The 22,076-nt window shown below is 38.5% G+C and overlaps 1 protein-coding gene across 4 annotated transcripts in view; it reads right to left on the minus strand.

The window, feature by feature from the left end:
• Positions 1-22,076, minus strand: part of PELI2 (pellino E3 ubiquitin protein ligase family member 2) — a 556,167-nt gene that overhangs the window by 437,292 nt on the left and 96,799 nt on the right. Inside the window, exon 2 of one of the 4 annotated variants that reach the window (XM_027571668.2) lies at positions 3,592-3,615. The exons of 1 other annotated variant lie outside the window; for it this stretch is intronic. The gene's annotated coding sequence lies outside the window, so the exon portion shown is untranslated. Of the gene's footprint in view, positions 1-3,591; positions 3,616-18,560; positions 18,721-22,076 lie in introns of those variants that run through there. 2 more of the 4 variants (XM_027571666.2, XM_027571667.2) reach the window with 2 other exon arrangements.

Here is a 22,076-nt window from a genome sequence, read left to right on the forward strand (position 1 = left end):
TGCAACTACCATATATAACCCAGCAACTTGCACACTTGGGCATCTTCCCCAGAGAATAAGAACTTATAATTTATGTTTACATCAAAAGCTATACACAAATTTTATAATAGTTTTATTTGTAATAGCCAAAAACTGGGAACGATCCAGACGTTCAATGGGTGAATGGTTAAACGAACTGTGGCACATCTATACCTACAATAAAAGGATGAACGACTGGGACACACAGCTTTAGATGAGTCTCCAGGGAATTATGCTGAGTGAAAACAGCCAGTGTGACAAAGTCAAGCATTTTATGATTTTATTTATACAACATTCTTGAAATAACAAAACTATAGACTTGAAGAACAGGTTAGTAATTGCCAAGAGTCAGGGATGGGAGTTGGGAGGAGGTATTATAACTATGAAAGGGCAATATGAGGGATTGCTGTGGTGATAGAAATATTCTTCACCTTGACTGTATCAGTGAGATATCCTGGTTGTGACAATGTATTACAGGTTATAAGATGTTAACATTAAGAGAAATGGAGTAAAGGATAGACAGGATCTCTATTTTTCTTAATATATGTTAATCTATAATTATCTCAAAATATAAAATCTAATTTAAAAAAAAACCTGTATCTGGGTAACTTGACTGTTCCCTTTTTCTATTTTATCTGTATTTTTGCTTATAGTGTTTTGTAAGTTCCTCTAAAAATATTAGCTTATTTGTACATTTAAGAGACACTAAAAATACCTGATCATTTGACACAGTAATTCCAAGCCCAAAAATATATCCTAAGAAAAAATCCAAAATGCAAAGATATTCACTGTAACATTACCTACTAGCACAAAAGCCTGAAATAACTTTATATTCATCATCTAACAGGGATTAAATAAAATATATATCCAAATGATGGAATATTCTACAACCATTAACAATGTTAACAACAACAACAAAAAAACCATGAATGAAATGTTAAGATGAAAATGTTTAATATAATGTTAAGGAACAAAACAAAAATGGAATATTGTACGTTCAATATGATTTCAGTAATCTACAGTGATATGGATAGAGTAAGGAAAATACTCCAAATGTAACCACAATACTCCGTAGGTGATAGAATTACGGTGAGTTTTAGTCTCTTCTCCTATACTCTGTTTGGTTTTCCACAATGAACTTATCACTGGTATGGTCTTGGACGAGCTGTTATCCTTTCTATGCCTCAGCATCCTCACTCATAAAATGGAGACAATAATAGTACCTTCCATATATTTGGAATTATATCTAGAGTGCTTAGCAAAGTATCAAATACACAATAAATGACAAATAAATGTTACTTATTTGGCAAGCATATGTGTGTAGTACTTACAATGTATTCGGCACTTTTCTAAGATCTTTCCAAAAATTAACTCATTTAGTCCTCATCACAAGCCTCTGAGGTATGTGCTATTATTATTGAAGGAGAAAACTGAGGCACAGGGAAATTAAGTAATTTGCTCAAAATTATACAGTTAATAAATAGCAAAACCAGAGTCTGAACCCAGAGAGTCTGACTCTAAAGTCTGTGCTATTAATCATTACACTATCTTGCTTTTGTTGGTTATTATACTTATGGAGTAGAAGTAAAACTATGAATCAGATCTAAAATAATGGAAAAGGCAGAATTCTTCTAGAGATAGATGGTTAGTGACAATCAGCATGGGGAAAAAATGGTAAAGCAGATAGTTTGCTCTACCAGAGTGCTTATGGAATTTGGAGTCTTATAGTTTAAACTCTGGTCAGTTCCCCAGTTCTAACCTTATATGGCCTTGTATAAATTACTTAATCTCTGTGGCACAAATTACTTATCTGTGAAATAGTATGTAAAAATATATCTACATTTCAAACTTATTGAGAGGATTACTGAAGATAATACATTAAAGTAACTCTATGTAGTACACACTCAACAAATGCTTGTTTCCTTTCCCTTTGTTAAGATCTAAAACACTGTTTTTAAATAGGGCAGACCATATTCAGATAATCACATAAAAATGTATGCTTCATGATAAATGGACCATCTCCTGATTATCACCAGCAAAATAAAATTGGTGCATGGTATCTAAGTGGCTTAATGGACCATCTCTGCTACCTAACACAGAGTTCCTGGAAAATGCAGAACTTATAGGGTGTGTAGATATAGCATCTCTTGGATCTTGAACACCCAGCATAAAGAGCAAGTGCATGATTCTTGGTAACACTGTTTACTTGATAAGCACAGCAGACGCTGTAAAACATCCACTGGCAGGGTCCTAGGACTTAACAGCAAAAGCAAATATATACCATCTGTTCTTTATGAGGATTTATGAGCCAATAAAAATGGGAACAATAGATCACTGTATCAATATACAATCCCAATATAAAAATAAGGCTCAAGAGACACTAGGATAAAATATCTGGAGCAAAAGAAAGGGAGAATGATAGAGTACAACTAAACTATATGTAGTAGATCCAAACAAAGTACTGTGATATTATTTATAGCTGGGGACAGATTATCAGGGAACCTTAACTAAAGTTTTGTGACCCATGAGTTTCCTAGTCACAGGGAAGGAAAAGCCTTTCCCACACAAGGCATGCAGCTGACGGAGAATGTATTATCTGCCATAACACAAAATGTGTTTTACATTGATCATTTTAACAATCATGAAATTTCACTGCCCTGAGAATTAGCAAAATCCTGTATCTTGAAGTCATATATGTCAAATCTGTGAAAGTTGCAATGGAAAGAACATAGCCTTTGGAGTTAGATGGGGACTGGCCTACTGACTCCCCTCCTTACCATCAAGGTGACTTTGAGTGAGACATTTAAGCCCCTGTAATTCTCAATCTGATTCAGCTATAAAGTGAAAAAAATTACTTAACCATGGAACATTGTTATAAAGATTATAGATTAGGTATGAAAAGGGCACATATCAGGTGCCCACTAAATCATAGCTGCTATTATTATCATTATTATCATCATCATCATTCAACTAAAAGGAATCAAAACTCTTTAAACATCAATAAACAATATTTCCTGTGACAAGATTTTAAAAAATAGCACAAAGATCATCTTCAAAAACAAAAAAAGAATTAAAACGGAGTACTAAAGATATTTAAACAACCCAGAAGCAGCAGGAAAGGAGAAACAAAGGAACAAAAGACATGGAGAACAAGCAAAAACAAATCATAAAACGGCTGACCTATATCCAAACATATCAATAATTACCTTAATTTTAAATGGTCTAAACATACCAAATAAAAGAAGAAAAAACAAAACCACCTGGCTATATACTGTGTATAAGAATCTCACTTCAAACACAGTGATATAAGTACGTTAAAAGTCAAAGGATAAAAAAAGTTATACCACGTAAACACTAATGAAAAAAAGTGATGAAGTAACCATATTAATATCATACAAAGTAACTTCAAAGAAAATTATCAGAGATGAGGAACATAATATCATGATAAAAAGGGTCAGTTCACCAAGAAGACATACATTTCTTAATGTGTGTGCAATTACCAATACAACCTCAAAATATTAGAAGCAGAAAGTGATAAAGTGAAAGAAGAAATAGAAAAAAACCCACAATTACCTTTGGAGACATCAACACTTCTCTCTAGGTAACAGATAAAATTAGTAGACAGAAAATCAGTAAAAATATAGAGTACTGAGCATCACCAGTATATCTAATAATATTTAGAAAACAATGACATTAAATACACATTTTTTCATGGGCACATTGAATATTTACCATTTATTTAGAAATAAACTTTAACAAATTTAGAAGAATTGAAATCATGCATTTAAGTTCTCTGACCATAACAGGATTAAACTAGAAATTAGTAGTAGAAAGATAATATATTATGCTGAGCGAAATAAGTCAATCAGAGAAAGACATGTATCATATGACCTCACAGATATGAGGGATTCTTAATCTCAGGAAACAAACTGAGGGTTGCTGGAGCAGTGGGGGGTGGGAGGGATGGGGTGGCTGGGTGATAGACATTGGGGAGGGTATGTGCTATGGTGAGCACTGAATTGTGTAAGACTGTTGAATCACAGACCTGTACCTCTGAAACAAATAATACATTATATGTAAAAAAAAAAAAAAGAAGAAGAAGATAGCAAGAGGGGAAGAATGAAGGGGGAGAAATCGGAGGGGGAGACGAACCATGAGAGACAATGGACTCTGAGAAACAAACTGAGGGTTCTAGAGGGGAGGGGGGTGGGGGGATGGGTTCGCCTGGTGATGGGTTTTAAAGAGGGCACATTCTGCATGGAACACTGGGTGTTATAAGCAAACAATGAATCATGGAACACTACATCAAAACCTAATGATGTAATGTATGGTGATTAACATAACATAATAAAAAAAAATAAAGAAAAAAAAAAGAAAAATCCTCCAAACACTTGCAAATTAAACACACTTGTAAATAATCAATCTACGGTTCAAAGAGGAAGTCTCAAGGAAATATTTTTTAAAAATTTAAACTGAATAAAAGTGAAAATAAAACAGATTAAAATCTATAGGATGCCTCTAAGGGAGATACAGGGAAATTTATAGCATTAAAAGCTTATATTAGGGGGTGCCTAGGTGGCTCAGTTGGTTAAGTGTCTGCCTTCTGCTCCGATCATGATCTCGGGGTCCTGGGATGGAGCCCCTCATCAGGCCCCCTCCTCAGCGGGGAGCCTGCTTCTCCCTTTCCCTCTGCTGCTCCCCCTGCTCATGCTCTCACTCGCTTGTGCTTTCTTTCTCTCCCCCAAATAAATAAACAAAATCTTAAAAAAAAAAAAAGCTTATATTAGGAGAAAAGAAAGGTTTCAAATGATAATCTGAGGTCCTACCTTTTTTTTTTTTAAGATTTTATTTATTTATTTGACAGAGACAGAGAGAGCAGGAACACAGGCAGGGGGAGTGGGAGAGGGAGAAGCAGGCTTCCTGCTGAGCAGGGAGCCTGATGTGGGACTCGATCCCAGGACTCTGGGATCATGACCTGAGCCGAAGGCAGCCGCTTAACGACTGAGCCACCCAAGCGCCCTCTGAGGTCCTACCTTAAGTAACTTGAAAAAAATAGCAAAATGAAACCAATAGCAGGCCAAAGGAAGGAAATAAAAAAGAGCAGTAATCATGAAATCGAAACAGAAAAACAACAGAGAAAATTAGTGAAACAAATAGCTGATTATTTGAAAAGATAAATAAAATTAATGAATCCATAGCAAGACACAAATTTGCCAATACCAAGAATGAAAGAGGAGATTCACCACAGACACACATACATCAAAAGGATAATAAGGGAATAGTACAAATTATGCCTAAAAATTTGACAACTGAGATGGAATGGACAAATTCCCCCAAAACACAAATTAACAAAAATCATTCAAGATGAAATAGAAAATCTGAACAATCCTATAACTATTAAGAAATTGATTAATAGTTAAACACCTTCCAAAAAAATTTTCAGACTCAGCTATCTTCCCTGGTGAATTCTACCAAACATTTAAAAAAGAAATCATGCAAATTCTATAAATCTCTTTCAGAAAATAGAAGAGCAGAGAACACTTTCCGTCTCATTTTATGAGGCCAGAGGCTATTACCCTGATACCAAATCCAGACAATGAGAATAAAAGAAAATTAAAGACCAATATTCCTCATGAACATAGATGCAAAATTCCTCAGCAAAGTATCAGTAAATTGAATCCAGTGATACATAAAAAGAATAATACACCACAACCAAGGGGGATTTATCCAAGGAAGGTAAGGCTAGTTCATGTTTAAAACTCAATCATGTAATCCATCATGTCAATGTCCCAAAGAAGAAACACCACATGATCATATCAATTGATATAGGAAAAGCATTTGAAAAAATTAACCATTATGATAAAAATTCTCAGCAAAGTAGGAATACAAGGGAACTTCCTCAACCTGGTATAAGGCATCTGCAAAAAACCTGCAGCTAACATCATACTCAGTGATGTAAGCTGAATGCTTACTACTGGGAACAAGGCAAGGATGTCCACTTTCACTAGTTCTATACATCAGGAAACTTAGCAAGTGCAATTGGCAAAATAGTAGTATGTGATACACCTATACAATAGAATACACTCAACAATAAGAAGGAATAAACCACTGATGCATGCAACAAACTGGACAAATCTCAAAGGCATTATGCTAAGTAAAAGAAGCCAGTGTCAAAAGATTGTGTTCTGTATAATTTCATTTATGTGACATTCTGAAAAAGACAAAACTATCATGATGGAGAATGCATCCATGATTCTCAGAGGTTGGGGTAAGGGAAGGATGTGACTAAAAAGGAGTAATACAACAGAATGTTTTTGGGTAGTGCAACCATCTGTACCCTGATTGTGGGGGTACCCATTTTACATGGATTAAAAATTCATAGAACTATACATATAAAAAAGTCAATTTTACTGTATATTAATTTAAGAAATATTTTTTTAAAAACAGAAGAATGTCAAATTGGTAGCATCATTTTGACCAAATTCCTTTGGGTTCAATAACTGTATTACAATGACAATGCTGTGAGCGTCCAGAATCAAAATGTAGATTTGGATACGATATAATAATATGGACATGCACTTGACTGAGTTGCATTTACTGGCCTAGAGTAAGGAAGAAGATCACAAACCTTACTTACTCAGTATTTGTTTACCTTAGAGAATCTTGCAGCAGGAGTCTAATTTATCATAAGTAAGATTGGCTGTCTAGAGACCTTTACAAGGCTACTCCTTAATGATATGACTTGCCAAATCAAATCAGATTTTATGATCAATTTTCTTCATAATAAAGAGACTGAATCCAGGTTAGCCAAAAGAGTCGGTCTTCCTCCGAACCATGAGAGACGATGGACTCTGAGAAACAAACTGAGGGTTCTAGAGGGGAGGGGGGTGGGGGGATGGGTTAGCCTCGTGATGGGTTTTAAGGAGGGCACATTCTGCGTGGAGCACTGGGTGTTATGCACAAACAATGAATCATGGAACACTACATCAAAAACTAATGATGTAATGTATGGTGATTAACATAATAATAAAAAATGGGAAAAAAAAAAGAGTTGGTCTTCCTCAATCTACTAAATTTTATTTGCTCTGTCTCGTTCTCCAAGAACTGCCTGTTTATTAATAGACATCTATAATACAAATGGTCAGAAACTCCCCATCCAGATATCAACTACAGTCCACTGTCTCCATTAGTACTTTTGCTAGGCCAGAATTTAATTAGACTTGAGAGCTTATGCTTACCAACTTTTTCTAAATATAGTGCTTTCAAGTTTTATACAAAATGTGATGCTTGGGCACTTAATATTTTGCTTTTTCTTGCTTGGAAATCAGTGACAGGTGTGGGAGAAAAATCGTTGAGCAGAGTAAAAGTAAAGTGATGTTGAAAAGGCTCTACAATAGTATCATTTCCAGAGACAATTACTCATTCATTTATTCAATCATTCATTCACTCAACAAAATAGTGAAATAATGATGACTTAGACCTACGTAGCAATAATGCAAATGTGAAGAAGTAGACAGATTTTAAAGCTATTTTGGATGTAGTCAAGATTTGCTGAGAATGGAAGGAAAGAGGAAAATCAAGCATAACTCCTATACTTTTCGCTTGAGCAACTGAGAGTGTGGTGGTTTCATTTACCAAGAGGGTTAATACGAGAGGAATATTAGGTTTGTGAGACAGAGAAACTCCTCCATTTTGAACACATTAAGTTTAAGAAGTCAGACATTCTAATGGGAAAAAATGGCAGATAACTGGATATGTAAGGAGCACAGGGCATAGGTCTAAGTCAGACCTAACCAGGGAATATATTAAAACCTTGGGGGAAAGGATGAGTAGGAAAAAAAAAAAGCCCAGGACTGAACTCCAAGGTGTGCCAACATTTGGAAATTAAGTAGGGGAGGAGTAACCAGCAGAACAGGCTGAGAAAGAACAGCCAGGGATGTTGGAGGAAAACCGGGAGAGTCCAGTGCTTTGGAAGCCAAGAGTTGAAAGTCTTGGTAGATGGAGAAGATGGTCAACCAACTAACAACTAGAGTGGCTGATGCTGCTCAAAGGCTAAATCAGATGAGGGCAGAGAACAGCCCTCTGGATTAGTTACACGGAAGACACTTACGCTCTTTAAATCAGTTTTAATGAAAGGAAACCAGTTTTAATGGAGTGCTGGCACACACACTTGTCTAGAGTTCCCACAGATAAGAAGTAAAGAAAGAGAGACAGTGAGTACAGGTAATGCATTCCAAAAGTTCAGCTACTCAAGGGAGCAGATAAGTGGGGTCAAAGGAAAGTTTTTCAACAGGGGAGGTCTTAGAGAATATTTATATGCTGATGGAAATTGTCAGCCAAGGAGGTGAAGCTGGTGATGTAGAAGAGAGTGAATAACATAATGCTACCAGGGATTTTTTCTCTCCACCTTAAACTGTCTATGGAAATTTCAAGGAGACCATAGTTTAGCCTGTAACATACCCTACCAATGAAATCTATCAGCAATACAGAAAAACTTATGAGTAAGAATATACTATTTCAAATATGTTGGTGGTATGTCTTGGGCTGGCTTGGCTGTGAGGTGTGCTGAGACCACTATGGTAGACAAACTTGAAACCAGGACACAAGTTTCCCCACACAGGGTAACTAGGAAAAAAGGCTACAGCTTCCCGGCACCTAGTGCCTTTAGATTAGTAAAGGATTATCCCTTCAGTTAGCAGATTAAATCCAGGCGTCACCTATGGGTGGAATTTCACTGTGATAGAACTCCAAAGCTGACTCTCACTGGCTATGTTCAATTACAGGGCGGGACTACACCCACAGAATGAAAGTTGCAGATCCCCAGTTGAGCAGGAGTCCTACAAGCAGGAACTGACATAAGCCCACCAAGAGAACAGTGCCAGGATCCAGGGCTACATGAACCAGTCACTTCCATGAAATCCTATGAGATCTCGGTAGTTAATACTGGCAATGAATTTAAGCTTGTTGGGCAATCCTGCTGACTCCAGACTTTCTTTTTATCCTTTCCCACCCTTCAGCTACAGTTAAGCCCTGATAAGAATTTGTTTTTACTAAGTGAATTTAAGTTACTTTTTCCTGGAGACCTGGATGGCGTTTTCCATCATATTGAAAATAGGCATTCTTATTTTATCATAAAAATTTACACACACACACACACGCACATACACGAGCCACACACACAAACTAGCAATGTATTGGAAATAGGCCAGAATATATTCTAATTTAGGGTGTAGGAATAAAGCAAGAGGCTATCATACAGTCAAATCTTTTGACTCATAAATCTCATCAAATCTCTTCGAGAGTCATTAAGAAATTTCTGTAAACTCACAAGAATGCCTCCAGAGGCACACCAATGACAGCATGCACACAATTAGAAATCACTTAGCAGAGTCTGCATCTCTCTTAACACAAACACTAAACCCAAACTGAAACACCATCCCACATTAGGACAATCTTAAAAGCAGCTGGACATCCCCTGGCTTCAGAGCAGAAGCTATTGCTGAAGGCATCCTCTGAGGCACCACACAGCTCATGCTCAAGGAATTCTAAATGTTCTCAGGGACCTCAGCATGACATCAAGCTCCATCCCTAACTGAGTGAGGCTAAGAATAACTCTTTCTGTTTGCAGAACCTGCTACAGATCTCACATTTTCCTTCTTGAGTTTCTTACTCTCCTAAGTGTTCTTTTCATATTTCATTTGTTGTTGGTATATGATTCTTCCTTGGTAAATAGCTTGGTAAAATGAGATCCAAAAGGTTTTTTTTACCCCTCCTGGCAATCTCAATGGCTATTCTTCTCTACGAGTCTTTGCCCATTTCTCTCTCCTACAAACTGAAGACCTACTGGGAGATACAGAAGAACTACTTTCTCTTGGCTAAAACTTGAACTTATCATAGAGGTTACATATGTGCCCTTAAATAAAGTTTTCTCAATTTGACAAATTACTGCATTAGGAGTAACTCACATTCAACTTTCACCTGGACTTTTGATGCAGATGAAGGAAGGCATCATGGTGGAATAAAAGCAGGGTAGAAAACTTTGAGAAACACGGTTTATCCACAGAGACAATACTTGTTTGCCCTAGGAAGGCAGAAACAATGACCGAGACCAGGAGCTGAAGATGGAGACTCACAGGTATAGCAAGGACTAAAAATGAGGGAGAAGAGTGGCAATCAGGACATGTGTGCTGCTGACCGTGGTCCTGAGAAATATTTGCCTACTAGGACCTTATTACTTCAGCTAATCCTGAGATACTGGTGACTCTTGTTCAACTATCTTCAGGTCTTCTGAACCAGGTAAGGAAAGAAGCAGTGGTGGGAGGGACCAGAAGGACTCTTTGAAAGGCACATTATTAACTGACTCCCAGGGAGGAAGGAAAGACTTTCTGGACAACATTTTCAATTAACTGTATTACCAAGAAAGAAACTACCAACCAAACTTAAAAATCAAAATTTGAGAGGGACTAAGAAATGTGGTACCAGAGATGAAAGGCTGTGCAAGGAAAGATATGAACAAATAAGAAGGGTCAAAAGATGAGCAGAACATCAGCCGTGCAGAACTGAAATGTCATTTTGAACTGAACTATACCAACATTTCCCTCCCCTCTTCTATGTTATCCATCTTATCCATTCCCATGGCTTCAATACCACCTAATGTTGATGATTCCAACTTTATTTTTACCTGTGATTTCTCCTTTGAGCTCCAGAACTCAATATCCAACTGCTTACTTCCCATATCTACTTGGAAGATTCAAAAGATATAAATCCTATTGATGTGCCCATGGGGATAGAACAATTGACAGTGCATTAAAAAGTACTTCAGTAGGATAAATATAGCATTAGACAACGTGCCAACATTCAGGACAAAGGGAAAGATCCTAAATGGATGGGAAATTTGGACATGAGACATGGGGGTGGGGCGGTTATGCAGAGAAAATAGTGGGTGAGGAAATAGAACCTCAAACAGAGGCATTTGCTACTAACAGTAGCTACAAATAAAAGCAGCTCTTTTCTAAATACCCTACAGGAAGAATTGTTGGCCAGGCATCTGTCTTCACAGCCATATCTGCAACCATGAATAGAAACAGTGTCAAATAATGATAACAAATAAGATTCGCAAATCCAGAAGCCCAAGATGGAAGGAAATACTGAAGGAAACCCACATATACTTATAAATCCAGAAAAGTAGGGATGGAATCATCAAGGTCCAGAGCCTCAGAATCCTAGAACCAACACTTAAAGAATGATATCTTAGAGGAAGTAAAAGTAAGTATTACTTTACACTGTGTGCAGTAAACTTATGGAATTCTTGGCTCTAGAGGTAATAGAGGCCAAAAATATAAATCAAGTTGAGAATTATCTGGATCCTTTCCTTGGTGGAGACAACACAACAGATTAGTAAGGGACTTTTATTTTGGGCAAACACAATTAGCTTTGTAAGGCTGAGCCTTAGAGAGATACACAATTTCCATCTTGGTGTCACTTTCTGCCTAAATTTACCTCCAGGAAAAGCCCGGACCTCTCAAGGCTCAGATAAATGCAAATGTGAGACAAGATTGTTTACCGGTTACAGAACATGAAGCTGACAGAGATCTGAATGTCAACATCTTGAACTAAAACCAGAACTGAGATAATCTGACATTACACATGCAGTAATGGGATGGCATTTAGTGGCAAAGACAGAATGATCAAGTTCAGAAAAGAGAAAGGAGGTGGTGACTGGAAAAATGTCTCAAGAAACAAACATAGGAGCTTGTGAAGGATAAGGATTTGGCCATGGGTGAGGCACAGGCTGTTACACACACAAGCCATGGTAATACCCCTTCAGAGAAAACCTCTGCTGATGCGCCAGTGACCTTTCCATGTTTTTTGGACGCTGGAACATGAAATGCAACAGACACACAGTATAACATCCTCTAGAAATATATTCTAGTATGAAAAGAGTGGCATGTGGCACACACACGTGCATACACACACACACACACACACACACACACACACACTCCCATGAAGTTTTTATTAGTGTCAAAAGCCAAGAAGGGAGGAGGAAAAGAATCCTTTGAACCAAGGACCGAACAAAGTTTTTCATAATATGTCATGCACATGAGAATTTAATGAGTCCCAAATTCCAGTGGTATTTTTTCCTTCAATTTTCCAGTTTGTTCTATTTTGCAAATATTTGTACTCAAATGATAATGTGACTTTTGTTGTACAGCCACACTGACTCCCTCATGAAGAGCTTTATTTTGAGTCAGAAGACATCTGCTAAATTGAGATTTACAAAGAACTTAATAAATACAAACATAAATAGATGAGCTCTGAATATTATATTCTGAGCATTCACTTCCTTATGTACTTGCAAATTATACACAGCATGCAAAGCATCTTAAAAGAGAGATGCATAAATCTCCTTAGAATCTCTTCCTTCTGAGCACCTTGGAGATGTTCTTTCATCCAAAGCTGTTAATTAGGGAGGTTAAACACTGCCTTCCTCATATGCAGGCTTTGTCTCTATAGGCTATTGATGCAGAATGTGGGGAAAGACTAAGCAAGTGCATGTGAAGATTATGACAACTGATGATTGACATCAAGGATCCATAATATATTCCAGGCACACATTTCAGTCAAGTCTAGCAGTGGACAGGATACACTACAGCACAAGCCAAAATTCTTGGGAACATCATATTCCTGGGGAGCAGGCTGTTTAATGATTTTCAGGCTCATAAGTGAATCAGAATTGGCCTCACTACTTTTGCTTTTGAAAACGTTACTTGGCACTGTCACAGTGACAAACGAATGGCCTAAAATGCAATTAGCTATTATGCATCCTTGTTAAGCAACAGCCTGCTTGCCCCTGGCATTGCATGTGAGATTCAGTTAATGTGGTATGCCTAGCTGTCAGGCAGGTCCCAGTTCAGATGAGATAAGGAACTCACTTTAAATAAGGTATTTCTTTGCAGACTCCAAAAACTATTAAAAAAAAAAAACTTTTCCTGCCAAATTAAAGAGAAGTTTTATAATATAATATAAATGCAGTGTTGAAGAGGTTCTGGACTCCCTCTGGAACTGTGTAATATTTTAATAATATTTATCATTTATCTCCTGTGGTTAGAAAGGTAGAGAGGGTCAGAAAGGCACAGCGTATAAATTGGTTTCTGCAGCCTTTGATAAAAAATTGTTTGCATTACATCGTTTTAGTGGCTCTTGATTCTGACCAAGGACATTATTTGGTTCTCTGAAACTGATGGCATCTCCTTAAGGGATAAAGACATAATATGGAAAACTTTGTACTCTCTGCCCTTCCCTTGCAAATTCAAGTCCTAGCAAAAGTAAAGACATCCGTTTTGCCATCTATATTCAAATGCATGACTATGATAATGATAATGACCAATCCCTCATCACTCAACAAGAATGCTCTATTAATTCAGAGGAGCCAGGGTCTCAGACACAAATGAAGTAAGTGTCCAGTGGTCTCACTCCCCACCCTGACTCCTACTTCTCCCAGCTGGCTACCAGTCACCCACAGTGAAATCTTAGTAGTTTCCTGAATGTGCAACAAGAGCATATAAATTTCTTTCCACAATAAACTGGCCTCTGAGCTAGTAGGTCCTGATCATTTGCGGGGGTTTGGTTTTATAGTGTGGAAAATGCATGTTTGGGGCCTGTGGTAGACTGGTTGCATTAATGTCCCCAATCAGTGGTCTCCCTGTAGCTTTGTAGGACCAATTTCACTGTGATTCTGGGCTGAACCACGTGTCTTCCTTTGGCCCACGGGACAGTAGCAAACCTGACACAGAGGCTTTACAACATATCTGAGCATTTCTATGTCCTCTTGTTTCTCTGTGATTGTCCTGAGAACATGTGCAGGCTAGCCTGAGAACATGCCTGGGCTAGCCTGCCAGGGAGGCATGTGGGGCAAGTGCATGGGGCAAGTGCATGTGACAAGCCCATAGGGGAGATCTCAGCTATCCCAAATGCGGCCATCCCAAACCAGGCAGTCTTCATTTGACTCACCAGCTGAACAGATGTGTGAATGAGCCCAGCTAACCCACAGACTCCTGGGAAATAATAAATGGTTCTTATTTTAAAGTCACTAATTTTGGGGTCTTTTGTTACAGAGTTGGCCATAGGTAACTGATCCAGGGCCAGAGCTGAATTTTTTAGGGCACCAGATGGGAATCTGAGCACTACTATCAGCCACCCTGCTTCTCTATTCTCCCCCATGCAGCCTCTCCTTAAAATACATGTTGAGCAAAACCTTTAAAAACTCAGTTTGAAAGAGCATTGAATGATTAGTCTGTCTGAAACACCCAGGTTTGGAAGGCATCACAGGTAAGAGGTCAGGAACTGGGTGACCGTGAACAAACCTAACAGGACTCAAGAGCCCAAGATGTAGACTCATCATAAAGCTGAGGGCTCACTTTCTTAGACTACACACAAAAATAAATTCAAAATGGATGAAAAACCTAAATGTGAGATGGGAATCCATCAAAATCCTACAGGAGAATTCAGTCAAGACATGGGCAGAAGACATGAACAGACATTTCTCCAAAGACATACAGATGCTAAGAGACACATGAAAAAATGTTCAACATCACTTGGCATCAGGGAACTACAAATCAAAACCACAATGACATACCACCTCACACTGATCAGAATGGCTAAAATTAACAACACAGGGAACAACAGATGTTGGCAAGAATGTGAAGAAAGGGGAGCCCTCTTACACTGTTGATGGGAATGCAAACTGGTACAAACACTCTGGAAAATAGTATGAGGTTCTTCAAAAAATTAAAAATATAACTACCCTATGACCCAGCAATTGCACTACTAGGTATTTTTCCAAAGAATACAATAATAGTGATCCGAGGTTGACATCATTGTCCACAATAGCCAAAATATGGAAAGAGCCCAGATGTCTATCAACAGATGAATGGATAAAGAAGATGGGGTGTGTATACACACACACACACACACACACACACACACACACGTATATATAATGGAATATTACTCAGCCATCAAAAAGAATGAAATCTTGCCATTTACAATGATGTGGATGGAACTAGAGGGTATTATGCTAAGCGAAGTCAGTCAGAAAGACAAATACCATAAGATTTCACTCATATGTGGAATTTAAGAAACAAGAACAAGAAATAAACTGATGAACATAAGGGAAGGGAAGGAAAAATAAAGTAAGATAAAAACACAGAGGGAGGCAAACCACAAGAGACTCTTAACTAAAGGAACAAACTGAGGGTTGCTAGAGAGGAGGGGGGCAGGGGGATGGGCTAAGTGGGTTATGGGCATTAAGGAGGGCACGTGATGGAATGAGCACTGGGTGTTGTCTGCAACTGATGAATCACTAAATTCTACCCCTGAAATTAATAATACATTATATGTTAACTAACTTGAATTTAAATAAATAATAATAATAATAATAAAAGGTGCAGGCTCTTTCTCATTACCATCTTCCTTGAAAGAAATTTTAAAGAATCTCAGAAGGAATCTCAAAGATCATCTGGAATGTGACCTCCTTCTGGTACTTGATAAATATGAGTTGTCACTTTGCCTGGTTTGTTTTAAGCATTCAAAACGACTGTGTTTGCGAGTAGTGTTAAGTGACTGACAATCACTGGGGATATTTAGACAAGTCCCGGAATTAGAAAAGGCCTCAGTGAATTTCCTGCCTGGATCCCTGCTGGCAAGGAATACAAACCAGGCCTTAGATTTCTCTAAAGCTTCTAATCCATATGATAAGGCCAGAATCTGAAGATAACATAAACTGGGCTTAATTAAACAGGATTTCACAAAATCTCAGGTCAAACATCAATGTATTAAGTGCCTGGTTTTGTGCCCTCTGGTGGACACTATGGTTTTACAAAATAAGAAGGTCGCAGTCATTTATTCGTATAATCTGGTAAAATTAAGGTGAACATACTGGAAATACTAGCATATTAATAAGGACTATATAACTGTGGTAATCATTTATATGTTCAAAAGTATCCAGATTCTCCTCCTTCCATACATCCCAAGGGAGCATTGTGCTTCTCCGTCCCCTGAAGAGATGTAGCCGCGTAACTGGTTTCGGGCAATGGGATGTGAATAAGTGATAGGCGTCATTTTTTTTTTTTCCCACAAAGGCATTTAATTAGTGGCACTCAGCTCCAACCTCCCTCCCATGTGGCATTCATCATGGAAGTGCATGTCAAGATAGGATTATAAGCATAACAAGAACACAGAGGGGAGAAATCAGCATGGAATCGTAGTCTGAAAAGATAGTTAATGCCATAAAAGGTAATGAAAGGGAACAGAAAGGAGTGGGAAGACAAAGGCAGGAAAAAAACCTCAAAGCATAAAAATATGAATGTGTTTTTGTCTGTATTATGGGACTTAATACCATCACCGTGTACTTGGTGGGCTCCTGAGGGGAAAGACCTCGGCTCCCCATCTTGGTCCTCCCAGGTCCTGGCAACAATGGGTTCTCAAGTAATGTTTGTTGAATGAGTTAGCTAAGTGTATTGAGGTCAAAGGAGTGATGAAGCCAAGTCAATCATGTAAAAGAAAATTAATTTGACTGGTAAAAGAACTTTAAATATCAGGGATGATAAATGTACAGCAGGAGTATCAATGTTGGGGAAGTATTTATCTTGGAAAGACCTCAGTTTCCCCATCTATAAAATGGGAGCTGATAACCCCAAAGGTTTGCTCTTGTTCTCACAGGTTGGATGCTATTGTGTCTTTTTGACCTAAGAGTCAGATTCCTTTCTCCATTTAAACTTTAATCACTTCAGTGGTCTAACTATGACATTGAATTTCTCATAACATTACTATTCTTTTGAAAGCTTCAAGGTTTTATACAATTCTATGCCAACATTAAGCTAGGGGTTCTTTACAGTGGAATAATATGAAGTTTTTGAAAAAAATATTCAGCTTGTGGTAAGTTCAAACCTGGCCCAAATTGCTTCAATGCATGTTAAGTAAGGTATAAACAATTGCATTTTTGTTCAGGAATTCTATTCTTAGTGAAGTTATTGGGATGGCATAGGGGTTGGGGGAGTAAAGGATGACCTCTATGTAGGTAGTGGATACAAATAATTAGCTACATCTGTGGTAAGTAAAATTTTTATAATTATAATTTATTTATGCATGACTTTGGTAATTTAAAAAACTCAAAGAAAGAAAAAATATACTTTCTCCAAAATTTTCAAAGTTGTACTTTGAAAATCCCTCTCCTATCATTTTTTTTCTTAAATGTATTTAAGTTTCACTGCTGGTTTTTCTGGTTCATTCTACTGTGTGACCATTACCACACCTTATATCACTAACATACATGTAAGGGCAGAAGTTAGGAGCATCCCACCATTTACGTTTCAGTCTATCCGAGGCAGATGCCAGTGCCCTTGGGAATGCCAGTCCTTGGGCCAAGACCAGAGTGCTTTACAAGCAAAAGAGACGCAAAGGGCTCAAGACACATGTCCACTTAACATCCCAGTCCCATAAGTGTTGTCCTGCTCCTGGTGGCTAGCTCGGGTTTACTGTCTGAACTGTCTTTAACTAGGCCTGGGCCAGCTTTTGTCCTAGGTAATATAATTAAGCTATTAAGCAACAATGACGGGAGACTATGCTTATTAGAAGATAATTGTACACGCAGGATGGTATTAGCAACAGACCCACCCAGAGGGCCTTCAATCTCCCAGGAAGGAGATTAATTCATGATAAAAATAACCACTGGGACCTTCCTTGCTTTGGAAATTTTTTTTAAATAATAATCTTTGTTACAGAGAAAGATGATAAGATAGGGAAAGGAAACATGACTTCTGAACAATTTCAGATTCGATGCATTCAGATTAATGGGCTCTGCTAGACTGTTCCATGGCCAGTCAATGCCCCATTAATCTATTTTTACAATAATAACAGAAGATACTTAAGACAAGTATCTACTATTGTGGAAACTAAATATATATCCCCAAAGCTAATCTTGGAGAGGCTTAATATGGGGATGAGAGAGGCAGAGAATTCCCCTTGTCTAATTACATATGGTCAGTTTGAACCATTTCCTTTAATTTGACCTTTCTTGCGGGTGCTCAGGGAAAACATGTCATAGAATTTTCCCTCTGGTTTCAATAAGCTTATTGACTCCTCTATACCAACCGCACATCAAAGCGTACGCTGAAAGCCTCCTTGTGGGTGTGATGTGACCATCCAGGGCTGGATGGTGTCTCTGCAGATCTGCTCCTCACTTCCAGAAAGGCTTCTCAGACACAGTAAGATGCTAGAAAAGTGACCAATATGCAAGGTCCCAAGTATTTTCTCCTACAAAACCTAAAATTCTCTATGTCATAGCTGCACAGTAGCTGCCAATATGAAATATTTTACTGTATTTGCACCTATAAAATCAAGGAGTTCTAAGTGTCTAATGTAAGAAACTTAGCTAGAACCCCCCGGAGAAGAATTCCTTTCATTTCCGTTTCCCTTTATTGTGACACCAACAAGAGGGGCTCCTATGATGTGACAGTTGGTCATTAGTTTTTCACAATTACCTCTAAATATCTCTTGGATCCATCAGCTCCTTCTACCTTCATAAGCACCACCTTGGTCCAAGCTATCAGAATTTCTCACCTGGACGATTATGGTAGTTCTGAAGCCTGCTCTTCTAACCCAGCTTCATGACATCCAGAGAAATCTGGTTTTCATTGTTACTGAGGTAAAATTCACAGAACATAAAATTAACCATTTTAAAGTTTACAATACATTGGCATTTAATTCACAATGTTGGGTATGTACCACCTCTATCAAATTCCAGAACCCTTCCTCAGCCTGAAAGGAAAGTCCATACCCATTAAGTAATTACTTCCCATCCCCTTTCCCTCCCTGACTCCTAGTGACCACCAATCTGCCTTCTATCTCTATGGATTTACCTATTCTGGATACTTCATATAAATAGAATCATGAAGTGTTTGTCTTTTTGTGTCTGGCTTCTTTCACTTAGCATAATGTTTTCATGATTCATACATGTTGTAGCATGTCAGCATTTCATTCCGGTTTATGGCTCAGTAATACTCCATTATGTGGATATACCATATTTGTTTATCCATTCATCTGTTGATGGACATTTGGGTGGTTTCCACTTTGGGCTAGTGTGAATAGTGCTGCTACGAATATGCATGTACAAATTCACAGTAATCTTACACACATACACACACACATACATGCACATCTGATCATGACCTCACTATCTTAACAGAAGATGGAGGGAAAAATTGGGAAGGCCAAAGAGACCTGAGGCTAAAAGAACCTATCAATACTGGTGGTGGGCAGAAGTCAATCAAAGCAGGTGGGCAGCACTATGAAAATAAACCTTTCATTTCTAAACAGTCCTGTGAAGCTTGCAGAAGTCTGGTCAGCCTAGAGCTGTTGGGACCCCACGTTTTAAGGGGGTAGGAGGGGAGAAACTGAGTCCTGCCTAAGCTAGGATCTTCCAGCCAATGTCACCATGAGTTGCTATGTTGCAGACCAGTTTTGGATTTCCCTTCTCACTCTCCAGGGCTCTCACCAATCAAACAAATATAACTAACCAATAGAATAAGGTCAAACACTGGTCTTTAATCAGATTCTGGTTCTGCTTTCAGACCTGCCAAAATACCTATAAAGTAGATAGAAACCAAAAATGGAGAAAGACCTCTGCTTCAGCGAACTTTTAGAGGCAAATTTACCCAGCGTTCTAACTGTATGCCAATGTGATGACACTTTTATGCTAATATTAAGCCAGACCAGTTGCAGGCATTTTGTTCATTAGAAAGCATCATTTTTCAACTCTTATCACTATGTAGATTAGATTTTGACTCTCTAGTTGCTTGCTCCAAAGGCACACTGCCCCAAAATTCAATTAATATAATTTTCATTCCAGTGTGACACTTCAGGTGGTGAGGGCTAGACAGGTAGTGCCCTCGCCAAGGACTGGGCTGGGATTCCTCCACTTGTAGCAGAACCAAAACTGCTCCATCTTCCCAAGAGAAAAGTCACCAGAAATCAAACCACAAGGACATGAACTAGAGGAGGCAAGTATTTTCTTGTTAAAAGTGCTTTAGAAATCCTTAACATCAATCCCCTTCTTTGACAAACCAGGAGATCCCACTTGTCTCTGCAACTGAGCCTCTGTTTCCTGATCTCCTTCAGATCCCACTTGTCAGCATCGGCTATCTGAACAGTGGGTAAAAAGCCTGCGGTGAAAGCCAGAGGCTCCCCAGCTAGGTCCTGTGGCAAAATCAAAGAAATGTGTTTTCCACCTACTCCTACTTCTTTTTTTTTTTCCACTCTTCCCTCTCCCTGGTGCCACCACCAGCATCTACGCCAAGGTGTCCCATCTCTACTTACTCTCTGAAACACTACCTTAGAACCCAGATTTCTCCTTTCCTTCCTTCTCCTTCTTCTCTCCATGTTACTGATTGGTTTTTTTTATGTTATGTTAATCACCATACATTACATCATTAGTTTATGGTATAGTGTTCCATGATTCATTGTTTGCATACAATACCCAGTGCTCCACGCAGAACGTGCCCTCCTTAATACCCATCACCAGGCTAACCCATCCCCCCACCCCCCTCCCCTCTAGAACCTTCAGTTTGTTTTTCAGAGTCCATCGTCTCTCATGGTTCATCTCCCCCTCCGATTATATGTTAAAAAAAAAAAAAAAAGAAGAAGAAGACGACAGCATGTTACTGATTGTTTACTTCAACAATCTGTTGAATGCAATGGACTTCTCTCAGGAAAAAAAAAAATGCAAGCATGCACACAATTTTGCATCCAATTTGAGAGAGTTCTCAGACTTCCTAACACCTTATCCACCCATCCCAATTTTAGAACTCTTCTTGCTTTCTACCTTTCTCCCACTAAGCAATCATGGGGGAAAGCAGTCAGAAAACTTAAACTTTACACTGAAAACGACTGCCCAACGCAGGTTCCTCACAAAGCAGAGCCTGAGACAAAGCCTTAAGAGCCAGCAGTTGACTGGAAAGTGTGGTCCCAGGGACCACTTGGGAGAAGGGTATAGGGTGCATCATGGAGTCTATCAAGCTGAAAGGCGGGAGGGAGGAGAACATAAACTACCCTGGGTGGTACAACCTGAAAGGCTAGTAAACATCTGAGGAGCCCCAAGCCAAGCCCTAGGGTGAGTGTTAAGAGATGCAAGAGGCGTGCCTGAGGTGAGGCACAGCTCACTGCACATGCATGAAGCTGGTCTGAGCTCTCACTCAACTGGTCCCCACGGCAGTAGCCAGAATATGACACAGGTAAGGCTAAGAGGATCGGAAGCAATGCTTACTAAGTATCTGACATAGGGATCTCAGACATTGTCTAAATCACTTTCCTCATTTATGTGATAAACTAACTCCCACTTACCTCTCAGTGACTGGTAGGAATTCTGGTTGCCCAGAGGCTTCCTGAAACTATCTAAATATTCGAAAGTTTAACTAAATTAGTTAAATATACTAAGGCAGTGGCCTTTAAAGTGTGGTTCCCAATGGGCAGCATCAGCAGCCCCTGGGAACTTGTTACAAATGCAGATTCTTAGGATGTGCCTCAGGCCTCCTCAATTAGAAACTCTAGAGGTAGGTCCAGTCATCTGCTTTAAAAAGCCCTTCAGGTGATTCTGACACAGGTTAAAATTTAAGAATGACTGTAAAAAGATATATCTATATATAGTTCAGGGAATATATGCAACCATTGACACTGTTCTTGCAGATGAATATTCAATGACAGGGAAAAGTGTGCCCAGTACATACTAGGGGTTCTATAAACATTGGTTAAATGAATAATAGCTAACACACAGAATCCTTATTATCTGCCAGGTTCTATTTGAGAGCCTTATATATATTAATCACTGAATTCTCAGACCAACGCTGTAAGGTAGGAACTAATATTATTCCAATTTTATAGATGAAGAAACTTCATGAAGAGGTTAAGGAACATGTTTAAGATAATACAGCTATTAAGTAGTAGAGGTGAAATTCACATCCAGGATTCAGAGTTCCTCCTCTTAACCATTATGGATGGATGGA

This window comes from Zalophus californianus, chromosome 6 (assembly GCF_009762305.2).
Source record: "Zalophus californianus isolate mZalCal1 chromosome 6, mZalCal1.pri.v2, whole genome shotgun sequence".
In the NCBI taxonomy this organism is placed as follows: Eukaryota; Metazoa; Chordata; class Mammalia; order Carnivora; family Otariidae; genus Zalophus; species Zalophus californianus.